Genomic DNA, 23,470 nt, shown 5'->3' on the forward strand with positions numbered 1-23,470 from the left:
CAGAGTCCAGAGTGCTAACCATTACACCATGGAACCTTAACTGGTGCAGCTGTTGCTCACAGGGCCACAAACACTGGCACCATCGCCAAACTAGTGCTGTAATATCTTTTCCTGCGGCAAGAAAGCACACAGGCTCCACCGAGATTCGAACTCAGATCGCTGGCTTAGCCATCCATGTCTGCCTGATTGGAAAAAACCTGCCATAATGTTTGTGAATGCAATGAGACAATAAAGCTTCACGTTTTAATCTGAATAAAGGGCTCGTCCGGGATTTGAACCCGGGACCTCTCGCACCCAAAGCAAGAATCATACCCCTAGACCAACTAGCCTTCTTTCCCTAATCCAAGGAAAAAGAGCTATTCCAGCATCAACAAAAGAAGGAACATGAACTAACGTGGAAGCAATCAAAGTCCTCGAGACAGTGTGAAAGGCTAACGAATGCAAGTTGGCCTCTTAATTGACCTAAAAATGGGGCTGTATCTAACATGTAGAGGGATGTTAGGGAGGACAGCTGAAATGGTCAGATGTCACTTAGACCAGCGGGTCTCAATTCCAGTCCTCGCGCCCCCTGCTCTACACATTTTGTAAGTTTCTTGTATAGCTTCAGACATTTGTTCCATTCGAACGTAAGTGCCCTGAGAACTGGACATCACATGACAGCCCTCCGTGATTCAAGTTCAAAGCGTATGTATATGTTCAATTCATAGTGAGTAATACAGTGGTGTATCGAGGTATACAGAGGTAAAGGATGTCACACTTCTCCATGTGTGAAGAAGTTGCGCAGCACAAATCCGTGAACCAATGTTCCAAAGTGAAGTATACTTTGACGGATTTCCCCTGCTCAGGGAGTGGGGAGCAATGAACACTGTGTAGGGACCATGTCAATCACTAGGAGCTCACTTCTAATGAGCTGATTATCCGAATCAGGTGTGCTAACAAAGAGAGACATGCAAAACATGCAGACCTGGGGGAGCGAGGACTAGAATTGAGAACCGCTTCCTTAGACTTTAAGTCAGTGTGAGCAAAAGAGGTGAGAAGTTGTCTGCATGACCCGAGTGTTCCAAGGTAGCCTACATAATACAAGAATCCATACACATGCATACTGGCGTAACAAGACCGAGAAGGTCCTTAAACACAAAAGCTTAATCTCTTTGTAAATTCGACAACATAATCTCGGCCAGTGCAAAGGAGCAAGCCCAGAGGAGGGACAGCCTCTTTGCATCAAACCCGTCATTCCCAGCTATGCCCGTCATTCTTGAAAGGCCAGGGGAATTAGCTCAAATGGTAGAGCGTTCGCTTAGCATGCGAGAGGTAGCGGGATCGATGTCTGCAATCTCCAAGTTGGCTCCTGCCCTTTTACTCACACATCCCTAGATCAGTGGTTTTCAATCCTGTCCTGGAGGCATCCCTGCCCTGCACATTTCGCATTTCCCCTCATCTAACACACCTGTTTCAAATCATCAGCTCATTAGTAGAGACTGCAAGACCTGATTTGGGTGTGTCTAATAAGGGAGACATACAAAATGTTCAGGGCAGGGGTGCCTCCAAGAAAGGTTTGAAAACCATTGCCCTAAAGAGACCGACTGAGCGTTGACGCAATGCGGCCACACTCCCACGTTAGCTTTTTTTGGGCTCACAGCTGCCAAAAAGTATTTCAGACATGGTCCTGTGCAAATTGGTTGCAAAACAGTGCCATATTACGCACAGTTCCCTAAAACAGTGGTTTTCAAACCTGTCCTGGAGGCACCCCTGCCCTTCACATTTTGAATGTTTCCCTCATCTAACACACCTGTTTCAAATCATCAGCTCATTAGTAGAGACCGCGAGACCTTATTTGGGTGTGTCTAATAAGGGAGACAATAAAAATGTGCAGGGCAGGGGTGCCTCCAGGACAGGTTTGAGAACCACTGCCCTAAAGAGACAGACTGAGCATCGATGCAATGCGGCCACACTCTCTACGTTAGTTAATTTTTTTGGACTAAAAGGTGCCGAAAAGTAGTGATGGCAAAATCGAGGCCTTGTGAACCAATGAAACAGTTGAACCAAATGTGCCATATTGTTTCGAGGCTTCGAATCAATCCGACACCCGTCTCAACGGTGACACCTAGTGGTCACTTGCAGGTGTTGATCTGAAACAACCTTGACGAGCCATTAAAAAAATGTGTTGTTTTATTTATTTTTATGTTCTAATATGTGAAGCTTGTAACCTATAGGCTCCTCACTGTGCATAATGTTATTTTGGTCATGAAAAATGAATATTAATAAAAGAAATCAAGCCACAATGTCTCACTTTTTTAGAGATTTTTATTCAAAAATATTAATTTATCTGCTGTGGAAGGACTTAGCCTACTTCTTTTTTTACAGATAATTTCTCCAGCCTTTGAAAAAATCCTCTCACAAGGACTAGAACCAGGAAGTATGACCATATTAGCCCGGTCCTGTCAACACTGCACTGGCTCCCTATCAAGCATCGCATAGATTTTAAAATATTGCTTATTACTTATAAAGCCCTGAATGGTTTAGCACCTAAGTATTTGAATGAGCTCCTTTTACATTATAATCCTCTACGTCCGCTACGTTCTCAAAACTCGGGCAATTTGATAATACCTAGAATATCAAAATCAACTGCAGGCGGCAGATCCTTTTCCTATTTGGCGCCCAAACTCTGGAATAACCTACCTAACATTGTTCGGGAGGCAGACACACTCTTGCAGTTTAAATCTAGATTAAAGACCCATCTCTTTAACCTGGCATACACATAACATACTAATATGCTTTTATTATCCAAATCCGTTAAAGGATTTTTAGGCTGCATTAATTAGGTAAACCGGAACCGGAAACACTTCCCATAACAACCTATGTACTTGCTACATCATTAGAAGAATGGCATCTACGCTAATATTTGTCTGTTTCTCTCTTGTTCCGAGGTCACCGTGGCCACCAGATCCAGTCTGTGTCCAGATCAGAGGGTCACTGCAGTCACCCGGATCCAGTACGTATCCAGACCAGATGGTGGATCAGCACCTAGAAAGGACCTCTACATCCCTGAAAGACAGCGGAGACCAGGACAACTAGAGCCCCAGATACAGATCCCCTGTAAAGACCTTGTCTCAGAGGAGCACCAGGACAAGACCACAGGAAACAGATGATTCTTCTGCACAATCTGACTTTGCTGCAGCCTGGAATTGAACTACTGGTTTCGTCTGGTCAGAGGAGAACTGGCCCCCCAACTGAGCCTGGTTTCTCCCAAGGTTTTTTTCTCCATTCTGTCACCGATGGAGTTTCGGTTCCTTGCCGCTGTCGCCTCTGGCTTGCTTAGTTGGGGACACTTCATCTACAGCGATATCGTTGACTTGATTGCAAATAAATGCACAGACACTATTTAACTGAACAGAGATGACATAACTGAATCCAATGATGAACTGCCTTTAACTCTCATTTTTGCATTATTGACACTGTTTTCCTAATGAATGTTGTTCAGTTGCTTTGACGCAATGTATTTTGTTTAAAGCGCTATATAAATAAAGGTGACATTGACATTGACATTGACAAGGGACACTTGTTGCTGGCATACAAAGATATTTTTTTGCAAGGACATACAAATGAGGAAAGATTACTGCTCTCTCTTTCCAGTAAGTTAGTGGATCATGAGTTCTGGGCAAATACGCATCGTTGATGTATTTTTTCACTTCCACTGTGGCATCAGCTGTAGCATTGTGTATCATCTTGGTTTGATGGATGCGAGTATCAAAAAGTTCCCATAAACTGTCCTGTGTTTCTACTGGTGTTGATGTTGATGGTGATGGTGATGATGATGATGATGATGGGTGTGATGTTGACATTTCTGGGTCTGAATAAAAATGAAAACAGCAATTAGTAACAAATCCTAAACTGACGGCATATATGAAGGATATATTATATTACATGATTCAGATTACATAACGTAACACAGACTGAAACTGCTCACCAGGATTTGTGTTTGAACGCATCAGTGAAGCACACTCCAGTGTGATATGCTTTTCAGCTTCCTGGGCTTTGGCAGCATTTTCAAATGCCACATTTTTGAACCTTGGGTCCAGCAGTGTAGCCAGTGCCAAGGCTCTAAAACTCTCATAACCTCCACATCTGGAGTGCAGACCTTCTTGCAGATGTGAGCCTATGAGCCAAAACAGGAGAAACACATATTTATAATAATGACAATAATATGACAGTTATGGCCAATCACATGGGTAGTATGGTCATTGTGGCCTACCTAATTGAACAGTTGATTCCTGCGTTGCATTTCCTTTTTTCTGTGCAAGCTTGTGCTGCAACATCCTGTACAGTGGTATAAGCTTTGAAGTAGACACTCTCTTTTCCTCTGACATCTCTGTTGTTGCGAGTTTGAATGGTTGCAGTATTGACAATGATTGTTCAATAATGTCATAATCAATACTTGTCAGGGGAGCAGTATCATTGTTTAAGTTGGAAATTGCAGCAGCCACTGGTTCACGTTGGTCAAGCGCTGTAGTATGTCAAATGTGCTGTTCCATCTCGTGTCAACCTCCTGTATCAGTTTCAGAGTTGGTCTTCCCATCAAGCTCTGCATCTCCACAAGCTTGTCCTTTGCTTTGCAGCTGGATCTGAACAACCCCACTATCTTTCTGGCCTTCTGGCGTATTTCATTGATGACTGGGGTTTGATCTAGTGCCTTTTTCACAATCAAATTTAAAGTATGAGCAAAACATGGGACATGGCGAAGGTGGAGTAGCTGGGCACTTAGGATCATGTTAGATGCATTGTCAGTCACCATGCACTGAACTTTGGAGGTTATTCCCCACTCAGCCATTAGCAAGGCTTTAGCCTCCATGAGATGCTGGGCTGTGTGGGTTTGGTAAAACCTCCTTACACCCAGTACAACAGTTGCCATTTTTGCCTCTGGTGTTATGTAATGGCAAGTCACACCAAGATATCCATCCATATTAATGGAGGACCACATGTCAGCTGTAAGGCTAACAAATTCGGCCTTTTGTAGGTCCTCCATTGTCTTCTCCTTGGCTTTGTTGTACTTTTTACTGACCATTATTTTAAGCACCTTCCGGGATGGGAGGACATAGCTTGGATCAAGCTTGTTCACAAATGCCCTGAATCCCTCATCGTCCATGATGGTGAAGGGCTGCAGATCCTTCACCACCATGTTTATAAGAGCCTCATCCAATTCCCTCTGTCTGACTTTTAAAAGAGAAGACAAAACATACTTTCAGACAAATACATTGGAAAAATACAGCTTCAATTAGTGCACATCTATTAAAAGTATAGCCTACTGGTTAATTATTTGGAAACCTTCCAGTATTTATAATCAGTGCTTTATATAACTTATAAACTTTATAAACAGTGTCCCAAAAGGTTGTAATTATATTTCAATTATAATTATATCCCAAACAATGCATACCTTGCTTAGATGGCCCAGCAGTGTCAGTAGCAGGCCTAGGTACAGGGGGAATGCCATCCTCTGCACCCTGCAAAATGGCAGGATGAGTGCTCCTCAAATGGCGCATCATGGATGATGTATTGTTGCAGTAGGCTAGCTGCCGATCACAATACACACATCTCACTTTATTTGGGGTTTCTAAATGGAAATGCTCCAACACCACAGATGTACGGCATCTCTTCTGGGGAGCTTCCATTTTATCTATCTATCCAAATCTATCTATCTATATATGAATCGATCTATGTATCTAGATATGTATCTATAATCTATGTATGTATCTATAATATATGTATTTATATATGTATCTATAATCTATCTATATATGTATCTATCTATAATATATGTATTTATATATGTATCTGTAATCTATCTATATATGTATCTATCTATTAATCTAGCTGTCTATATATATTTATATCTATGTATCTATTAATGTGTCACTATATGTATACTCTGTCTGTCTCTAGCCTCTCAGTCAATGTGTTGTGTAAATTTAAATGTAAGTCTAAATTGCCTATAACTAATCTATAACTAATCAAATCGCACTGTCACTATATCACCAAAAATCCGCTATCTCAAAGTCAAACTCCTCTCACAAAAACCCACGAGGTCAAAATGTAATGGTCATGACCCGAGTGTTCCAAGGTAGCCTACATAATACAAGAATCCATACACATGCATACTGGCGTAAAAAGACAGAGAAGGTCCTTAAACACACTGTATATGAACAAATAATGACCAGTTTTCAATGAATAAAGTAATAGCCTTAACTTTAACAAAGATGACAACAACGGCGATTGGTCAAAAGGAGGCCACAGAAGAGAAACGCGATTGATCAAAAGTAAGCCACGGAAGAGAAACGCGATTGTTCAAAAGTAAGCCACAGGCGAAACGCGATTGGTCAAAAGTAAGCCACAGGCGGAACGCGATTGGTCAAAAGTAAGCCACAGGCGAAACGCGATTGGCTCATGTGGGCTTACTTTGGGCTTACTTTGGCTCAGTCGGTGGGAAGCAGTAGGCGCGAGAGGTAGCGTGATCGATGCCCGCATTGTGACCCATGTCACGTGACATGGGTGTTTCGAATCACGCTTCGGATCAGTGTTTCGACACATCTGCGCTTCGGGATCTCGCAAAGCTTCGGAACGACTGTTTCGCTTCAGCCATCCTTACCGAAAATTATTTCAGACAAACCATTACACCATGGAACCTTAACTGGTGCAGCTGTTGCTCACAGGGCCACAAACACTGGCACCATCGCCAAACTAGTGCTGTTTTAGCTTTTCCTGCGGCAAGAAAGCACACAGGCTCCACCGAGATTCGAACTCAGATCGCTGGATTCAAAGCCCTGAGTGCTGACCATTACACCATGGAACCGAAACTGCTTAGTTGGAGGCCAACTTGGAAACAGATAGCTCTCTGGCTGTGGGGAAGCAGTAATACAGAGAGGTTGGAACCCAGTGATTTTTGGTCAATGGCCCGCCTCAAAAAAGGGAAAAGTGTGGGAGATGTTGCCGTAACCCGGGATCGAACCAGGGACCTTTAGATCTTCAGTCTAACGCTCTCCAAACTGAGCTATTTCGGCTACAACAAACCTCTGCTTAGCAAGCAGTGATTTCAGTGAGATCACCCTACTCTTTGTCGGAGCTGAAGAGCAGAGCAGAGATGAGCCACCAGACAATAAAAACAGCTGGCCAGCACGGGGATCGAACCCACGACCTTGGCGTTATTAGCACCACGCTCTAACCAGCTGAGCTAACCGGCCTGGCTTAGCCATCAGTGTCTGCCTGATTGAAAAAAACCTGCCATAATGTTTGTGAATGCAATACAATAAGACAATAAGGCTTCACGTTTCAACCTGAACAAGGGCTCGTCCGGGATTTGAACCCGGGACCTCTCGCACCCAAAAAGAGGATCATACCCCTAGACCAACGAGCCTTCTTGCCCAAAGCCAAGAAAAAAGAGCAATACCAGCATCAACAAAAGAAGGAACATGAACTAACGTGGAATCAATCAAAGTCCTCGAGACAGTGTGAAAGGCTAACGAATGCAAGTTGGCCTCTTAATTGACCTAAAAATGGGGCTGTATCTAACATGTAGAGGGATGTTAGGGAGGACAGCTGAAACGGTCAGATGTCACTTAGACCAGCGGGTCTCAATTCCAGTCCTTGCACTCCCTGCTCTTCACATTTTGTAAGTTTCTCGTATAGCTTCAGACATTTGTTCCATTTGAACGTAAGTGCCCTGAGAACTGGACATCACATGACATCCGTCCATGATTCAAGTTCAAAGCGTATGTATACGTTCAATTCATAGTGAGTAATACAGTGGTGTATCGAGGTATACGGAGGTAAATGATGTCACACTTCTCCATATGTGAAGAAGTTGCGCAGCACAAATCCGTGAACCAATGTTCCAAAGTGAAGTATACTTTGATAGATTTCCCCTGCTCAGGGAGTGGGGAGCAATGAACACTGTGTAGGGACCATGTCAATCGCTAGGAGCTCACTTCTAATGAGCTGATTATCCGAATCAGGTGTGCTAACAAAGAGAGACATGCAAACATCCAGACCTGGGGGGAGCGAGGACTAGAATTGAGAACCGCTTCCTTAGACTTTAAGTCAGTGTGAGCAAAAGAGGTGAGAAGTTGTCTGCATGATCCGAGTGTTCCAAGGTAGCCTACATAATACAAGAATCCATACACATGCATATTGGCGTAACAAGACCGAGAAGGTCCTTAAACACAAAAGCTTAATCTCTTTGTTAATTCGACAACATAATCTCGGCCAGTGCAAAGGAGCAAGCCCAGAGGAGGGACAGCCTCTTTGCATCAAACCCCGTCATTCCCAGCTATGCTCGTCATTCTTGAAAGGCCAGGGGAATTAGCTCAAATGGTAGAGCGTTCGCTTAGCATGCGAGAGGTAGCGGGATCGATACCTGCATTCTCCAAGTTTTCTCCTGCCCTTTTACTCACACATCCCTAGATCAGTGGTTTTCAATCCTGTCCTGGAGGCATCCCTGCCCTGCACATTTCGCATTTCCCCTCATCTAACACACCTGTTTCAAATCATCAGCTCATTAGTAGAGACTGCAAGACCTGATTTGGGTGTGTCTAATAAGGGAGACATACAAAATGTTCATGGCAGGGGTGCCTCCAAGAAAGGTTTGAAAACCATTGCCCTAAAGAGACCGACTGAGCGTTGACGCAATGCTGCCACACTCCCACGTTAGCTTTTTTTGGGCTCACAGCTGCCAAAAAGTATTTCAGACATGGTCCTGTGCAAATTGGTTGCAAAACAGTGCCATATTACGCACAGTTCCCTAAAACAGTGGTTTTCAAACCTGTCCTGGAGGCACCCCTGCCCTTCACATTTTGAATGTTTCCCTCATCTAACACACCTGTTTCAAATCATCAGCTCATTAGTAGAGACCGCGAGACCTTATTTGGGTGTGTCTAATGAGGGAGACAATAAAAATGTGCAGGGCAGGGGTGCCTCCAGGACAGGTATGAGAACCACTGCCCTAAAGAGACAGACTGAGCATCGATGCAATGCGGCCACACTCTCTACGTTAGTTAATTTTTTTGGACTAAAAGGTGCCGAAAAGTAGTGATGGCAAAATCGAGGCCTCGTGAACCAATGAAACAGTTGAACCAAATGTGCCATATTGTTTCGAGGCTTCGAATCAATCCGACACCCGTCTCTACGGTGACACCTAGTGGTCACTTGCAGGTGTTGATCTGAAACAACCTTGACGAGCCATTAAAAAAATGTGTTGTTTTTTTATTATTATAATGTTCTAATATGTGAAGCTTGTAACCTATAGGCTCCTCACTGTGCATAATGTTATTTTGGTCATGAAAAATGAATATTAATAAAAGAAATCAAGCCACAATGTCTCACTTTTTTAGAGATTTTTATTCAAAAATATTAATTTATCTGCTGTGGAAGGACTTAGCCTACTTCTTTTTTTACAGATAATTTCTCCAGCCTTTGAAAAAATCCTCTCACAAGGGACACTTGTTGCTGGCATACAAAGATATTTTTTTGCAAGGACATACAAATGAGGAAAGATTACTGCTCTCTCTTTCCAGTAAGTTAGTGGATCATGAGTTCTGGGCAAATACGCATCGTTGATGTATTTTTTCACTTCCACTGTGGCATCAGCTGTAGCATTGTGTATCATCTTGGTTTGATGGATGCGAGTATCAAAAAGTTCCCATAAACTGTCCTGTGTTTCTACTGGTGTTGATGTTGATGTTGATGTTGATGGTGATGGTGATGATGATGATGATGATGGGTGTGATGTTGACATTTCTGGGTCTGAATAAAAATGAAAACAGCAATTAGTAACAAATCCTAAACTGACGGCATATATGAAGGATATATTATATTACATGATTCAGATTACATAACATAACACAGACTGAAACTGCTCACCAGGATTTGTGTTTGAACGCATCAGTGAAGCACACTCCAGTGTGATATGCTTTTCAGCTTCCTGGGCTTTGGCAGCATTTCCAAATGCCACATTTTTGAACCTTGGGTCCAGCAGTGTAGCCAGTGCCAAGGCTCTAAAACTCTCATAACCTCCACATCTGAGGTCCAGACCTTCTTGCAGATGTGAGCCTATGAGCCAAAACAGGAGAAACACATATTTATAATAATGACAATAAAATGACAGTTATGGCCAATCACATGGGTAGTATGGTCATTGTGGCCTACCTAATTGAACAGTTGATTCCTGCGTTGCATTTCCTTTTTTCTGTGCAAGCTTTTGCTGCAACATCCTGTACAGTGGTATAAGCTTTGAAGCAGACACTCTCTTTTCCTCTGACATCTCTGTTGTTGCGAGTTTGAATGGTTGCAGTATTGACAATGATTGTTCAATAATGTCATAATCAATACTTGTCAGGGGAGCAGTATCATTGTTTAAGTTGGAAAGTGCAGCAGCCACTGGTTCACGTTGGTCATACAAGCGCTGTAGCATGTCAAATGTGCTGTTCCATCTCGTGTCAACCTCCTGTATCAGTTTCAGAGTTGGTCTTCCCATCAAGCTCTGCATCTCCACAAGCTTGTCCTTTGCTTTGCAGCTGGATCTGAACAACCCCACTATCTTTCTGGCCTTCTGGCGTATTTCATTGATGACTGGGGTTTGATCTAGTGCCTTTTTCACAATCAAATTTAAAGTATGAGCAAAACATGGGACATGGCGAAGGTGGAGTAGCTGGGCACTTAGGATCATGTTAGATGCATTGTCAGTCACCATGCACTGAACTTTGGAGGTTATTCCCCACTCAGCCATTAGCAAGGCTTTAGCCTCCATGAGATGCTGGGCTGTGTGGGTTTGGTAAAACCTCCTTACACCCAGTACAACAGTTGCCATTTTTGCCTCTGGTGTTATGTAATGGCAAGTCACACCAAGATATCCATCCATATTAATGGAGGACCACATGTCAGCTGTAAGGCTAACAAATTCGGCCTTTTGTAGGTCCTCCATTGTCTTCTCCTTGGCTTTGTTGTACTTTTCGCTGACCATTATTTTAAGCACCTTCCGGGATGGGAGGACATAGCTTGGATCAAGCTTGTTCACAAATGCCCTGAATCCCTCATCGTCCACGATGGTGAAGGGCTGCAGATCCTTCACCACCATGTTTAAAAGAGCCTCATCCAATTCCCTCTGTCTGACTTTTAAAAGAGAAGACAAAACATACTTTCAGACAAATACATTGGAAAAATACAGCTTCAATTAGTGCACATCTATTAAAAGTATAGCCTACTGGTTCATTATTTGGAAACCTTCCAGTATTTATAATCAGTGCTTTATATAACTTATAAACTTTATAAATAGTGTCCCAAAAGGTTGTAATTATATTTCAATTATAATTATATCCCAAACAATGCATACCTTGCTTAGATGGCCCAGCAGTGTCAGTAGCAGGCCTAGGTACAGGGGGAATGCCATCCTCTGCACCCTGCAAAATGGCAGGATGAGTGCTCCTCAAATGGCGCATCATGGATGATGTATTGTTGCAGTAGGCTAGCTGCCGATCACAATACACACATCTCACTTTATTTGGGGTTTCTAAATGGAAATGCTCCCACACCACAGATGTACGGCATCTCTTCTGGGGAGCTTCCATTTTATCTATCTATCCAAATCTATCTATCTATATATGAATCGATCTATGTATCTAGATATGTATCTATAATCTATGTATCTATATATGTATCTATCTATAATATATGTATTTATATATGTATCTGTAATCTATCTATATATGTATCTATCTATTAATCTAGCTGTCTATATATATTTATATCTATGTATCTATTAATGTGTCACTATATGTATACTCTGTCTGTCTCTAGCCTCTCAGTCAATGTGTTGTGTAAATTTAAATGTAAGTCTAAATTGCCTATAACTAATCAAATCGCACTGTGTCACTATATCACCAAAAATTCCGCTATCTCAAAGTCAAACTCCTCTCACAAAAACCCACGAGGTCAAAATGCGTTTATTTCACTTTTATACAGATGTGCGATTGTGTGGTCTGTTCCCTACCGTTCCAATCAAACGCTGATTCGCCAGACCACACCTGATGAAACAATTAGTGAAACACTTCGAGGCTTCGTTTGGTCATAGTCACGTGACATGGGTGTTTCGAATAACGCTTCGGATCAGTGTTTCGACACATCTGCGCTTCGGGATCTCGCAAAGCTTCGGAACGACTGTTTCGCTTCAGCCATCCTTACCGAAAAGTATTTCAGACATTGTCTTGCGCAAACTGGTGGCAAAATAGGTCCCACCGAGATTTGAACTCGGATCACTGGATTCAGAGTCCAGAGTGCTAACCATTACACCATGGAACCTTAACTGGTGCAGCTGTTGCTCACAGGGCCACAAACACTGGCACCATCGCCAAACTAGTGCTGTTTTAGCTTTTCCTGCGGCAAGAAAGCACACAGGCTCCACCGAGATTCGAACTCAGATCGCTGGATTCAAAGCCCAGAGTGCTGACCATTACACCATGGAACCGAAACTGCTTAGTTGGAGGCCAACTTGGAAACAGATAGCTCTCTGGCTGTGGGGAAGCAGTAATACAGAGAGGTTGGAACCCAGTGATTTTTGGTCAATGGCCCGCCTCAAAAAAGGGAAAAGTGTGGGAGATGTTGCCGTAACCCGGGATCGAACCAGGGACCTTTAGATCTTCAGTCTAACGCTCTCCCAACTGAGCTATTTCGGCTACGACAAACCTCTGCTTAGCAAGCAGGCATTTCAGTGAGATCACCCTACTCTTTGTCGGAGCTGAAGAGCAGAGCAGAGATGAGCCCCCAGACAATAAAAACAGCTGGCCAGTACGGGGATCGAACCCACGACCTTGGCGTTATTAGCACCACGCTCTAACCAGCTGAGCTAACCGGCCTGGCTTAGCCATCAGTGTCTGCCTGACTGAAAAAAACCTGCCATAATGTTTGTGAATCCAATGAGACAATAAAGCTTCACGTTTCAACCCGAATCAGGTGTGCTAACAAAGAGAGACATGCAAAACATGCAGACCTGGGGGGAGCGAGGACTAGAATTGAGAACCGCTTCCTTAGACTTTAAGTCAGTGTGAGGAAAAGAGGTGAGAAGTTGTCTGCATGATCCGAGTGTTCCAAGGTAGCCTACATAATACAAGAATCCATACACATGCATACTGGCGTAAAAAGACCGAGAAGGTCCTTAAACACAAAAGCTTAATCTCTTTGTTAATTCGACAACATAATCTCGGCCAGTGCAAAGGAGCAAGCCCAGAGGAGGGACAGCCTCTTTGCATCAAACCCATCATTCCCAGCTATGCTCGTCATTCTTGAAAGGCCAGGGGAATTAGCTCAAATGGTAGAGTGCTCGCTTAGCATGCGAGAGGTAGTGGGATTGATGCCCGCATTCTCCAAGTTGGCTCCTGCCCTTTTACTCACACATCCCTAGATCAGTGGTTTTCAATCCTGTCCTGGAGGCATCCCTGCCCTGCACATTTCGCATTTCCCCTCATCTAACACACCTGTTTCAAATCATCATCTCATTAGTAGAGACTGCAAGACCTGATCTGGTGTGTCTAATAAGGGAGACATACAAAATGTTCAGGGCAGGGGTGCCTCCAGGAAAGCTTTGAAAACCATTGCCCTAAAGAGACCGACTGAGCGTTGACGCAATGCTGCCACACTCCCACGTTAGCTTTTTTTGGGCTCATAGCTGCCAAAAAGTATTTCAGACATGGTCCAGTGCAAATTGGTGGCAAAACAGTGCCATTTTACGCACAGTTCCCTAAAGCAGTGGTTTTCAAACCTGTCCTGGAGGCACCCCTGCCCTTCACATTTTGAATGTTTCCCTCATCTAACACACCTGTTTCAAATCATCAGCTCATTAGTAGAGACCGTGAGACCTTATTTGGGTGTGTCTAATAAGGGAGACAATAAAAATGTGCAGGGCAGGGGTGCCTCCAGGACAGGTTTGAGAACCACTGCCCTAAAGAGACAGACTGAGCATCGATGCAATGCGGCCACACTCTCTACGTTAGTTAATTTTTTTGGACTAAAAGGTGCCGAAAAGTATTTCAGACATTCTCCTGTGCAAACTGGTGGCAAAATAGGTCCCACCGAGATTTGAACTCGGATCACTGGATTCAGAGTCCAGAGTGCTAACCATTAAACCTTAACTGGTGCAGCTGTTGCTCACAGGGCCACAAACACTGGCACCATCGCCAAACTGGTGCTGTTTTATATTTTCCTGCGGCGAGAAAGCACACAGGCTCCACCGAGATTCGATCTCAGATCGCTGGATTCAAAGCCCAGAGTGCTCACCATTACACCATGGAACCGAAACTGCTTGGTTGGAGGCCAACTTGAAAACAGATAGCTCTCTGGCTGTGGGGAAGCAGTTATACAGAGAGGTTGGAACCCAGTGATTTTTGGTCAATGGCCCGCCTCAAAAAAGGGAAAATTGTGGGAGATGTTGCCGAAACCCGGAATCGAACCAGGGACTTTTAGATCTTCAGTCTAACGCTCTCCCAACTGAGCTATTTTGGCTACAACAAACCTCTGCTTAGCAAGCAGGGATTTCAGTGAGATCACCCTACCCTTCTGAGCTGAGCTAACTTAGCCATCCGTGTCTGCCTGATTGGAAAAAACCTGCCATAACGTTTGTGAATGCAATGAGACAATAAAGCTTCACGTTTTAACCTGAACAAGGGCTCGTCCGGGATTTGAACCCGGGACCTCTCGCACCCAAAGCGAGAATCATACCCCTAGACCAACGAGCCTTCTTGCCCAAAGCCAAGAAAAAAGAGCTATTTCAGCATCAACAAAAGAAGGAACATGAACTAATGTGGAAGCAATCAAAGTCCTCGAGACAGTGTGAAAGGCTAACGAATGCAAGTTGGCCTCTTAATTGACCTAAAAATGGGGCTGTATCTAACATGTAGAGGGATGTTAGGGAGGACAGCTGAAACGGTCAGATGTCACTTAGACCAGCGGGTCTCAATTCCAGTCCCGGAAGGGAGGAGGCCAACTTGGAAACAGATAGCTCTCTGGCTGTGGGGAAGCAGTTATACCTGTTCCTCTGGGTGTAACGGGACACAGAAGCAGCAGCGCTGGAGCAGGCGCTGGAGCAGGCGGAGCTGGGCCTGGACCGGATGTCAAAGCACCAGAAGATGGAATCACCATCGACACAGTCATGTCTGGGTTAAGGACTAGTGTGCCTAACAGTGACCCAGGTGCTGAAATGGGCTGCACAACTCCTGCTGCTGTGGGGACGGGTGCGATAGGGCACTCCCTTTTGGCAGAAGTGGGCCGGTGACCCGGTCGCAGAATTGGAGCCTGTCCTTCTCGATTTGGCGGAAGGATAAATTGATGTTTTGGGCCTGATGTTGATGGCACGTCATCCAATTTTTCCCTCGGCAGAGGAAGCTGCGTATCAGCCACATCAATTGGGTCAGATGGAGTCAGTCCCTGGGCGAGGACACTCATTTCCTGATTCTTCTGCTGCCGTTGAAACCTGAAAGTAAATTACTTGTTATATATATATATATATATGTGTGTGTGTGTGTGTGTACAGAAGTATTCAGTTCCCTTGAACCAAATAATGTGCCTTGCTTACCACTGAATGAGTGTCCTCTGGTTCAGCTCAAACAGCTGGATCATTGTTTCATCCATCAGCCTTCGACTGTTAAGCACCAGGTCTCGGATGTGGTGGTAATCTGAAAGGATTTTAGACCACCTGGGGGTGCAAACTCCAGCCTTCTTGGTCGGTGACTTGTGTAAAGCACACAGCTTCATACAAATGGCCTCAACCAAGCGGCTGGTGCTGGGCCACTGTGCTGGACCCCCAGGATGTCCAACCAGACACCGTTTCACACTCTCCACACCCGGTGTGACTCCGGACCGCTTCGATGTCGAGGCTGATAGTTGACCCGCTGTTTATCAACATCAGGGAGAGCTGTCCACAGTTGGATGGCCTCTCTCACCTGCAGGTCGGTGAGGTAAGGAGCCTCACGAAGACCCACCAGGAAACCAGCCAGATCCTGGACCTTGTCCCACCCAGCGATGCCATCAGGTCCAATGACTGCTCCCTAGTAAATGCAGATTAGTGTTAATATACACTTCCAGTCAAAAGCCTTTGAACAGAAATATTTTTTTACATTTTTTAAAAGAATTCTGCTCAACAAGCCTGCATTTATTTTATTCAAATACAACAAAAGCCATTATATTGTGAAATAATTTTACTATTTAAAATAAAAATGCTTTCTATTTGAATATAGTTTAAAGTGTAAGTTATTTCTGTGATGCACAGCTGTATTTTCAGCATCATTCCTGAGTCTTCAGTGTCACATGATCTTCAGAAATCATTCAGATATCCTGATTTGTTGTTCTAGAAACCTTTTTTTATTGATATTATTATCATCAATATTTAGAACAGTTGTGTACATTTTGTTCAAGATTCTTTGATGAATAGAAGGATCCAAGATAAGAGTTTATCTGTAATAAAAAGCTTTTTTAACATTACACACTATACCATCCAAAAGTGTGGAGTCAGAACATTTAAATCATTATATATTTAGTATTAAATTATAGAAATTAATACTTTTATTTAGCAAGGACGCATTAAATAGATGATAAAGACATTTATAATCTTACAATATATACACTGAACTTTCTATTCATCAAAGAAACCTAAACAAAAAATTTCTAGAAGCTATTTTTAACCTAATAATAATAATATAGCACCTGGCACCCGTTTTTTTTAGCAGCAAATTGGAATGATTTCTGAAGAATCGTGTGCCCTGAGTAATGATGTTAAATTCAGCATTGAAATCACAAGACTGAATTACTTTTTTAAATATATTCAAATGGATAGCAGTTATTTTAAATAGTAAAAATATTTCAAAATATTACTGCTTTTGTTGTATTTTGAATCAAATAAATGCAGGCTTAAAAAAACACCTTGCTTGTAGTGTATTTGGAATAAAACGAGACTGAAACAAAATAAAGCCCTTAGAGTGTCTTACCTGAGCCTCGCCGGAGACACTGCTTCCAGTGTCAGATGGCTGTGACAGCACTGAAGAGGCAGGGGCGAGATACTGTCCCTCTCCTCCAGATGATGTGGACGGCTCAGCCAGTGATGCTGGGGACTGAGGCAGAGGCAAAGATGAGGGGCTGTTTCTGAGATCACGGCAGGGGTGATCCTCATACAGCACTGGAACTGTGATGTCCTCCATGCTCTCTTCCTCAAACCCCTCATCTAGCAGGTCCTGATCATCAACCTCCTCCACCAGCCGGTCTTCCTCCTCTGGGTTCTGGAGCACTGGAGTCAGTGTTTTGCCAGTCTGGCTGTAAAGGTACTCGATTCCCAGCAATTCACCTACAATAATAAAATAATAAAAAAAGAAAAAAAGTGCTCTTAATAATTTATCAAGTACATTGGAGGCTAAATAGATAACTTAATAGAATATTGCAAAAGAACAAATTAAATTTCTTACCTGTATATGCTCCAGTAGGGCGATAGCGCTCATCCCAGGGCTTCCCAAAGACTGTTCGGCTAAGCCGGTCCACAGCCTCTCTCATGGCACTGCCATATGTCCGAATGGAGGACGCCTGTTTTATGGCATCTTCCATTCGGTCATCATTCCAACGCATCAAGCCCTCAAGGAGATAGGCCTGAAAATGCGCATCGCTGGCACTGGTTCCTAAAAGTTAAATAATATTAAAAAATATATAAAAAAGGGTTTTATATGTCACATATGTACAATATATGTACTACACATAAGGTGCTCTGAAGTAACTTGTATACTACATTTAATAGAGTTGTGTAACTAAATTAAAAATGATTGTCACTTATTCCTGTATTACTAGTGACTTGTTAGTCAAGACAGCTTTGTCAATGCTAATGACATTAAAAAGTAATTGTAATGTAGAGTGTGACATTTATTAATGCGGCATTACTTTAAAGTGATGGAAGCAGTTACAGTGCTTATATTTTCTACAGAAAAATAATAATCCATATGCATGTAATACCTGGAATAAAATGGTTCAGGTGGAGGTGGAACGACTCCAAGGAGGTAGAGCCACGAGCACACCTGTAGCAGCACAGCTCCACGCTGCCTTTCTTCAGTGTCCCTGTCTTCATGTACAGCGGAAAGTCCTCTGGGTCTTGTATACACTGGACGTGCTTGCGCTGTTCCTTCCATATCTGCTGGATCCGTTCGTGGTCCAGCAGAGGAACTCCCAGGGTGTCCTTCCCATCCGCACTGTCAAACTGATCAATCAGTGACCCAATCAATCTGGCAGTCTCCTCCACCCCCCTGGTCCTCCTCCGGCAGTGCAGTGCCAACTCCCTCCGGGTAATGCGAGCACTGACCGCCTTTTCTGAGATGTGGCCAGTCTTCTTTGCCGCCAGGTCACTCTCTTTTGCAGAGCGAAGAGCAGCCACATCCTCTGGATCCCACTGAAAGATGCACGTGGACAGACGTGCTATGAAGATCCCGTAGAGTGGATGAGCCTCTGTCGTGACACCTGCAGCAAATCGCCGCATGAAGTGCCAGATGTCGAGGCGCACTACAAGCTCATCCCACTCCGAAAACATGATCTTCACCCGCGATTGGCCATACTGACTGCAGCAGTCCCCGTCCACGTACATCACTTTTGGGGCTGCCTCTCCTGCCTCTCGGTAGCGTTTCATCAGACCAGCTGCCATGGAGTCCAGTCCATGTCCCTCGGCAGCTGTCAGCACAGAGACAAGGACCTGGCCGTGTTCATTTCCGACATTTGTGCACCAGGCAGCTGTTCCTGAAGCAGCACCGGCAAGTTTCTTTGTAACCTATTGGAAAAAATAAAAGATGTGCTCTTTATGTATGCACATCACACACATATCCATATCTGGCAAATTTCTGGATATAAACAGGGCTTTGATACCTTTTTTGTCGAATCCATCTTGAGAACACAGCCAAAGACAGATGTTAATTTGGCCTTGACCTCGTGCAGTCGCCCCAGAACATCCCTGGCATACACGGCTAACAGCCACTTAGGTTTAGGCAGGGCAGGTAAAAGTGGAGGATCAGCAAACACAGGAGGCTGCACAAGGGAGGACCTTGTGAATGGTTCGCAGGCAGTCAGGTACTGCAAGACACGCTGTGTCCATGCCTCACTGTGCTGTTCCATCAGCTTCCTGTAAAGCTGAGTCACACTGTTGCCCAGTGTCCTCTCCCTCATCATCCTAAGCACCCGGTTTTCACATGAGTATCTAAGGAAGCAACAGTATAATCATGCAAATGCTTTAGTTGGTAAAAAATAACCCATATAAAAGCACCTAATAATGAATGATTGTCATTATGAATTACCTGTATGTCAGCAAAGCTGGAAACTGACTGCGGTGGCCCATATCCAGCTGTCCTAGGATGTCCTCAGACCAGGCAGGATATTTCTTTTTGCAGCGTTTGCACTCCAGATACTCAGTGGCAAGGTCTTACCACCCGTCGATGTCCAAGACCTTACGCATGGTACGGTAAATTCCTGCCGCTGTTAGTCTGTGCTTACCACAGTCGGGGCGAACACAGACAAGAGGAAATAACCACATCTTCAGCGGCATCCATAAGAAAAGGGGCCGACAGAAGAAGAGGTCAGGTGAGGCAGGGGGCTGAGTGTTTATTAAAGGGGGCTGAGGAGGATACCACCAAAGTTTCAGCTGGGACACTAGTTCTGACTTGCCGGTTCGAGGGTTGTGAATAGTAAAAAAAAACAATAAGGATGACTGTTGCATTTGATAGTAATATGCCATAAATGCAGCGCACAAACAGCCTGCAAAGCACAATTTTTGGACAAGTATTCATAATTATTATGTTATATTTAGGAACGAGAGTGAAGAAAGTGGTACTAGTGTTAAGGAAGCAAAGAACACAGCATACAGCTTTTATATGGGTTATTTTTTACCAACTAAAGCATTTGCATGATTATACTGTTGCTTCCTTAGATACTCATGTGAAAACCGGGTGCTTAGGATGATGAGGGAGAGGACACTGGGCAACAGTGTGACTCAGCTTTACAGGAAGCTGATGGAACAGCACAGTGAGGCATGGACACAGCGTGTCTTGCAGTACCTGACTGCCTGCGAACCATTCACAAGGTCCTCCCTTGTGCAGCCTCCTGTGTTTGCTGATCCTCCACTTTTATCATTTATAGCACAATTGTTTATACACTTATTTATTTGCCAATTTGTAAATCTCCTGTAAATTTTTTTTTTTTTTTTTTTTGTCTGTGTGTTGTTGTCTCTGTTTACTGGAAGCTTATGTCACTAAAACAAATTCCTTGTATGCGCAAGCATACTTGGCAATAAAGCTCTTTCTGATTCTGATTCTGATTCTGATACACTATATTAATTTAAGGTGAATGGAATCAGTGCAGCTCACTGAGAATGAGGATCAGATGGAATGGAGGAAGGAAAATGTGGTGTGATGAAATAAGTGTAAAGCAACGAAGCCCACGGACATGAAGCATACACACAGATAGAGTAAGGAAAAACTGTTCCTCTAATCATTAGAACAATGAATCTCCACCATCCTGTCTGCTCAGGGAGAGCTGAAGAGTGTGTGAGAAGAGCAAGCGGTGTGAAAAAGTTATCTGGTGATTATCTAACAACGGGTAAGTTCGGAAACGCAAATAAATACACTGACACCTTGGAACATCCTTACGGTTTTGAAGAAGTGTACTCAAAGAAAGCATCCCGCTTGAGGCATGATATGATATAATTCTGTATTGTAAACAAAACATATTTTAAAATGTTGATTATTTTCCCCCAAGAAATAACGCTTCTCAGTGTGTTTTCACAAAACATTCTTGTAATATGTGCATTTGTGTCATATGCCACACCTGTATTTAGCTGTGCTTCACATTGTGATGCAGCAAATACCAGCTCCTCATCGTTATCTTCAGCAGTGGGAACGGACTTGCCTGGAGCACAAATGTTAAAACTATCATTGTGAACAATACACAGAGACAAACATATGTAAGATGGTGCTTACTTACCAGTAGCGAAAAGCTGCATGGGGGGCAAATGTTTGGCTGGGGGTTCTGCTGCTGGAGGAGGTAAAGTGCACTGCAATAATGGATCTGGAAACGGCAAGTTGACAAGTTTGCCATAATGATAAATTAATATATGTAGAAATGCTGTAGGTAAAATTCTATATTCACACTCCTACTCACAGGCTTTAACTGGTGACGTGAGTTTTTTAGCCAGCTGTGAATGCGACAAATTTTTGCCACGTGCCAACAGCGCTTTCACAGTTGCGGTCTCCTGTACACCAGTTTGGATAGCTGCAGGTGGAGGTGCAGTGGTTGCAGAAACACTGGAGGTTGCAGCGTGAGGTGCAGGCTGACGTACGCTGGTGCCCACAGCAGAAGCCCGTCTTTTCAGGACATATGTCTTGAAAATGGCCATGTTGGTTTTGGGCCTGGCATCTGCCTTAACGAGGTACCTGATGAGGGCTTGAGCCTCCTTGCTCTGGTCCTCATAAACATCTTTCATGGACCGGCCCTGGAAGTCACCAAACTCCACCATCAAGCAGCCCTGGTCTCCAGTTGCCCGGGCTTCTGCCTGCATTTCCTGCTTCCTCTGATACTTCTCCACTTCTTCTGCCATCTCTCTAATTTGAGAAGTGTACTGTAGGAAGGGTTGTTTATTTTCTGACAGGGGTGTTGTCTGCGCCGTCTCATTGGAAATGCTGAGCACCAAATACACGGCATACCCCAGAGAGTTTTCCAGGAGCCATCTAAATCTCCGGCCCTGGTACTTCCCAAACTGAAGTTTGCAGTGAGCCAGTACTAAAAACTGGTCACTGGGGTCTCCACCGTTTGTGCTGACAAAAGTACTGGCCTCTGACAGCACCTCCTCCTTAGGTTTGGCCCTTCCAGACTCCACATTTTCAAGGCGCCTCGCCTCCACCGAAGGTGCCATGAGGAGTCGGCTTGATGTTGCCGATTGCCGTTGAAAAGAGGGATATGCATACATTTTCTGAAATGAAAATCAGAAAAAGACTACTACCTTTTGCAATCTAAAAGACACCTGTATGTTAAGTGTGTAACAATAATTTAACAAGCTACGCATAAACTATATTACTGTGGTAATAAACATGGCCATTACATAAACTGTCCTGAAGATGAGTTTTCTACAAAGGACAGGAATCCCTGACATATAAAATATGTAACGTCAATATGAAGTCTGAAATTTCCTTTTATTTTCAATGCTGTCATCTTAAACCATGATTACACACACACCAGACTACAAAATATTACATTAAATATATCATACTTCAAATGTTGTCATCTTACCCCAGGGTTACACCAGGTGCTTTTACCTCTTAAAATCTCAGCCATTTTTCTGTGTTTTTAACTTTCTGGTCTACCTAAATTAAAATGAGCACTATTCCCACATACTTTGGCCCATATGGATACATTTGGCCTTTTTTTGTTTGTTTTTAGTTAAGACTCTCAATGTTTTTTTTATAAAAAAAGTCATTATTATTACATTATTTTAGAAAATATCAATTATTTCTTGGTAAATGCAGTTTTCCATATCTCCACAACAATTTGGTAACGATTTTTACAATTAAAATGTGTGTGTGTTATTATGTGTTAATACCAAATATAAATGTAAATAGTTTAATCATTATTTTCATTCATAGGGCCCAGAAACCATGATTTCTTAGACAATAAACACATCATTGTTGACAGTAGCATAGCTTAATTAGCTGACGGTCGATAAATTTAACTTATCTGATCATTTATCATGTGAAAAGTTACAGGTTCACAGGTACTGAAGAAAGCATGAACTGTACACGCTAGCTAGCTATACAGACACGATTCATTTTCCAAAAATACACACTGTATATGAACAAATAATGACCAGTTTTCAATGAATAAAGTAATAGCCTTACCTTTAACAAAGATGACAACAACGGCGATTGGTCAAAAGGAGGCCACAGGAGAGAAACGCGATTGTTCAAAAGTAAGCCACGGAAGAGAAACGCGATTGTTCAAAAGTAAGCCACAGGCGAAACGCGATTGGTCAAAAGTAAGCCACAGGCGAAACGCGATTGGTCAAAAGTAAGCCACAGGCGAAACGCGATTGGCTCATGTGGGCTTACTTTGTGCTTACTTTGGCTCAGTCGGTGGGAAGCAGTAGGCGCAAGCGAGAGGTAGTGGGATCGATGCCTGCATTCTCCAAGTTGGCTCCTGCCCTTTTACTCACACATCCCTAGATCAGTGGTTTTCAATCCTGTCCTGGAGGCATCCCTGCCCTGCACATTTCGCATTTCCCCTCATCTAACAGAACCCGAATGTCACAGGCATACCTTGGAAAAAAGTATTCATTTAAGTATCTTATTGTAAGGTATCTAATTATTGTAAGAAATATTTATCAAAAAAGGTAGCACATAAGTGAAAATGACTGCAAAATAATTACTTGCGTGCGAGGATG

The 23,470-nt window shown here is 43.3% G+C and overlaps 11 non-coding genes across 11 annotated transcripts in view; all 11 read right to left on the reverse strand.

Annotated features, from left to right (window-relative positions):
* Positions 1 to 36, reverse strand: part of trnaq-cug (transfer RNA glutamine (anticodon CUG)) — a 72-nt gene extending 36 nt beyond the window's left edge. The window contains exon 1 of the tRNA in view: positions 1 to 36. This exon is cut by the window's left edge and continues 36 nt beyond it. This is a non-coding gene — a tRNA (tRNA-Gln).
* A 221-nt stretch (positions 37 to 257) lies between these two features.
* On the reverse strand, positions 258 to 329 carry trnap-ugg (transfer RNA proline (anticodon UGG)). The gene has a single exon. It is a non-coding gene; the product is annotated as a tRNA-Pro (tRNA).
* Positions 330 to 6,979: 6,650 nt separating this feature from the next.
* Positions 6,980 to 7,052, reverse strand: trnaf-gaa (transfer RNA phenylalanine (anticodon GAA)). The gene has a single exon. It is a non-coding gene; the product is annotated as a tRNA-Phe (tRNA).
* A 106-nt stretch (positions 7,053 to 7,158) lies between these two features.
* On the reverse strand, positions 7,159 to 7,232 carry trnai-aau (transfer RNA isoleucine (anticodon AAU)). Its single transcript has one exon. It is a non-coding gene; the product is annotated as a tRNA-Ile (tRNA).
* Positions 7,233 to 12,267: 5,035 nt separating this feature from the next.
* On the reverse strand, positions 12,268 to 12,339 carry trnaq-cug (transfer RNA glutamine (anticodon CUG)). Its single transcript has one exon. It is a non-coding gene; the product is annotated as a tRNA-Gln (tRNA).
* Positions 12,340 to 12,433: 94 nt separating this feature from the next.
* On the reverse strand, positions 12,434 to 12,505 carry trnaq-uug (transfer RNA glutamine (anticodon UUG)). The gene has a single exon. It is a non-coding gene; the product is annotated as a tRNA-Gln (tRNA).
* Positions 12,506 to 12,640: 135 nt separating this feature from the next.
* On the reverse strand, positions 12,641 to 12,713 carry trnaf-gaa (transfer RNA phenylalanine (anticodon GAA)). The gene has a single exon. It is a non-coding gene; the product is annotated as a tRNA-Phe (tRNA).
* Positions 12,714 to 12,819: 106 nt separating this feature from the next.
* Positions 12,820 to 12,893, reverse strand: trnai-aau (transfer RNA isoleucine (anticodon AAU)). Its single transcript has one exon. It is a non-coding gene; the product is annotated as a tRNA-Ile (tRNA).
* Positions 12,894 to 14,255: 1,362 nt separating this feature from the next.
* trnaq-uug (transfer RNA glutamine (anticodon UUG)) lies at positions 14,256 to 14,327 on the reverse strand. The gene has a single exon. It is a non-coding gene; the product is annotated as a tRNA-Gln (tRNA).
* Positions 14,328 to 14,462: 135 nt separating this feature from the next.
* On the reverse strand, positions 14,463 to 14,535 carry trnaf-gaa (transfer RNA phenylalanine (anticodon GAA)). The gene has a single exon. It is a non-coding gene; the product is annotated as a tRNA-Phe (tRNA).
* A 161-nt stretch (positions 14,536 to 14,696) lies between these two features.
* On the reverse strand, positions 14,697 to 14,768 carry trnap-ugg (transfer RNA proline (anticodon UGG)). The gene has a single exon. It is a non-coding gene; the product is annotated as a tRNA-Pro (tRNA).
* Positions 14,769 to 23,470: the final 8,702 nt, after the last annotated feature.

The sequence above is a fragment of the Carassius carassius genome, chromosome 8 (assembly GCF_963082965.1).
Source record: "Carassius carassius chromosome 8, fCarCar2.1, whole genome shotgun sequence".
Taxonomy (NCBI): Eukaryota; Metazoa; Chordata; class Actinopteri; order Cypriniformes; family Cyprinidae; genus Carassius; species Carassius carassius.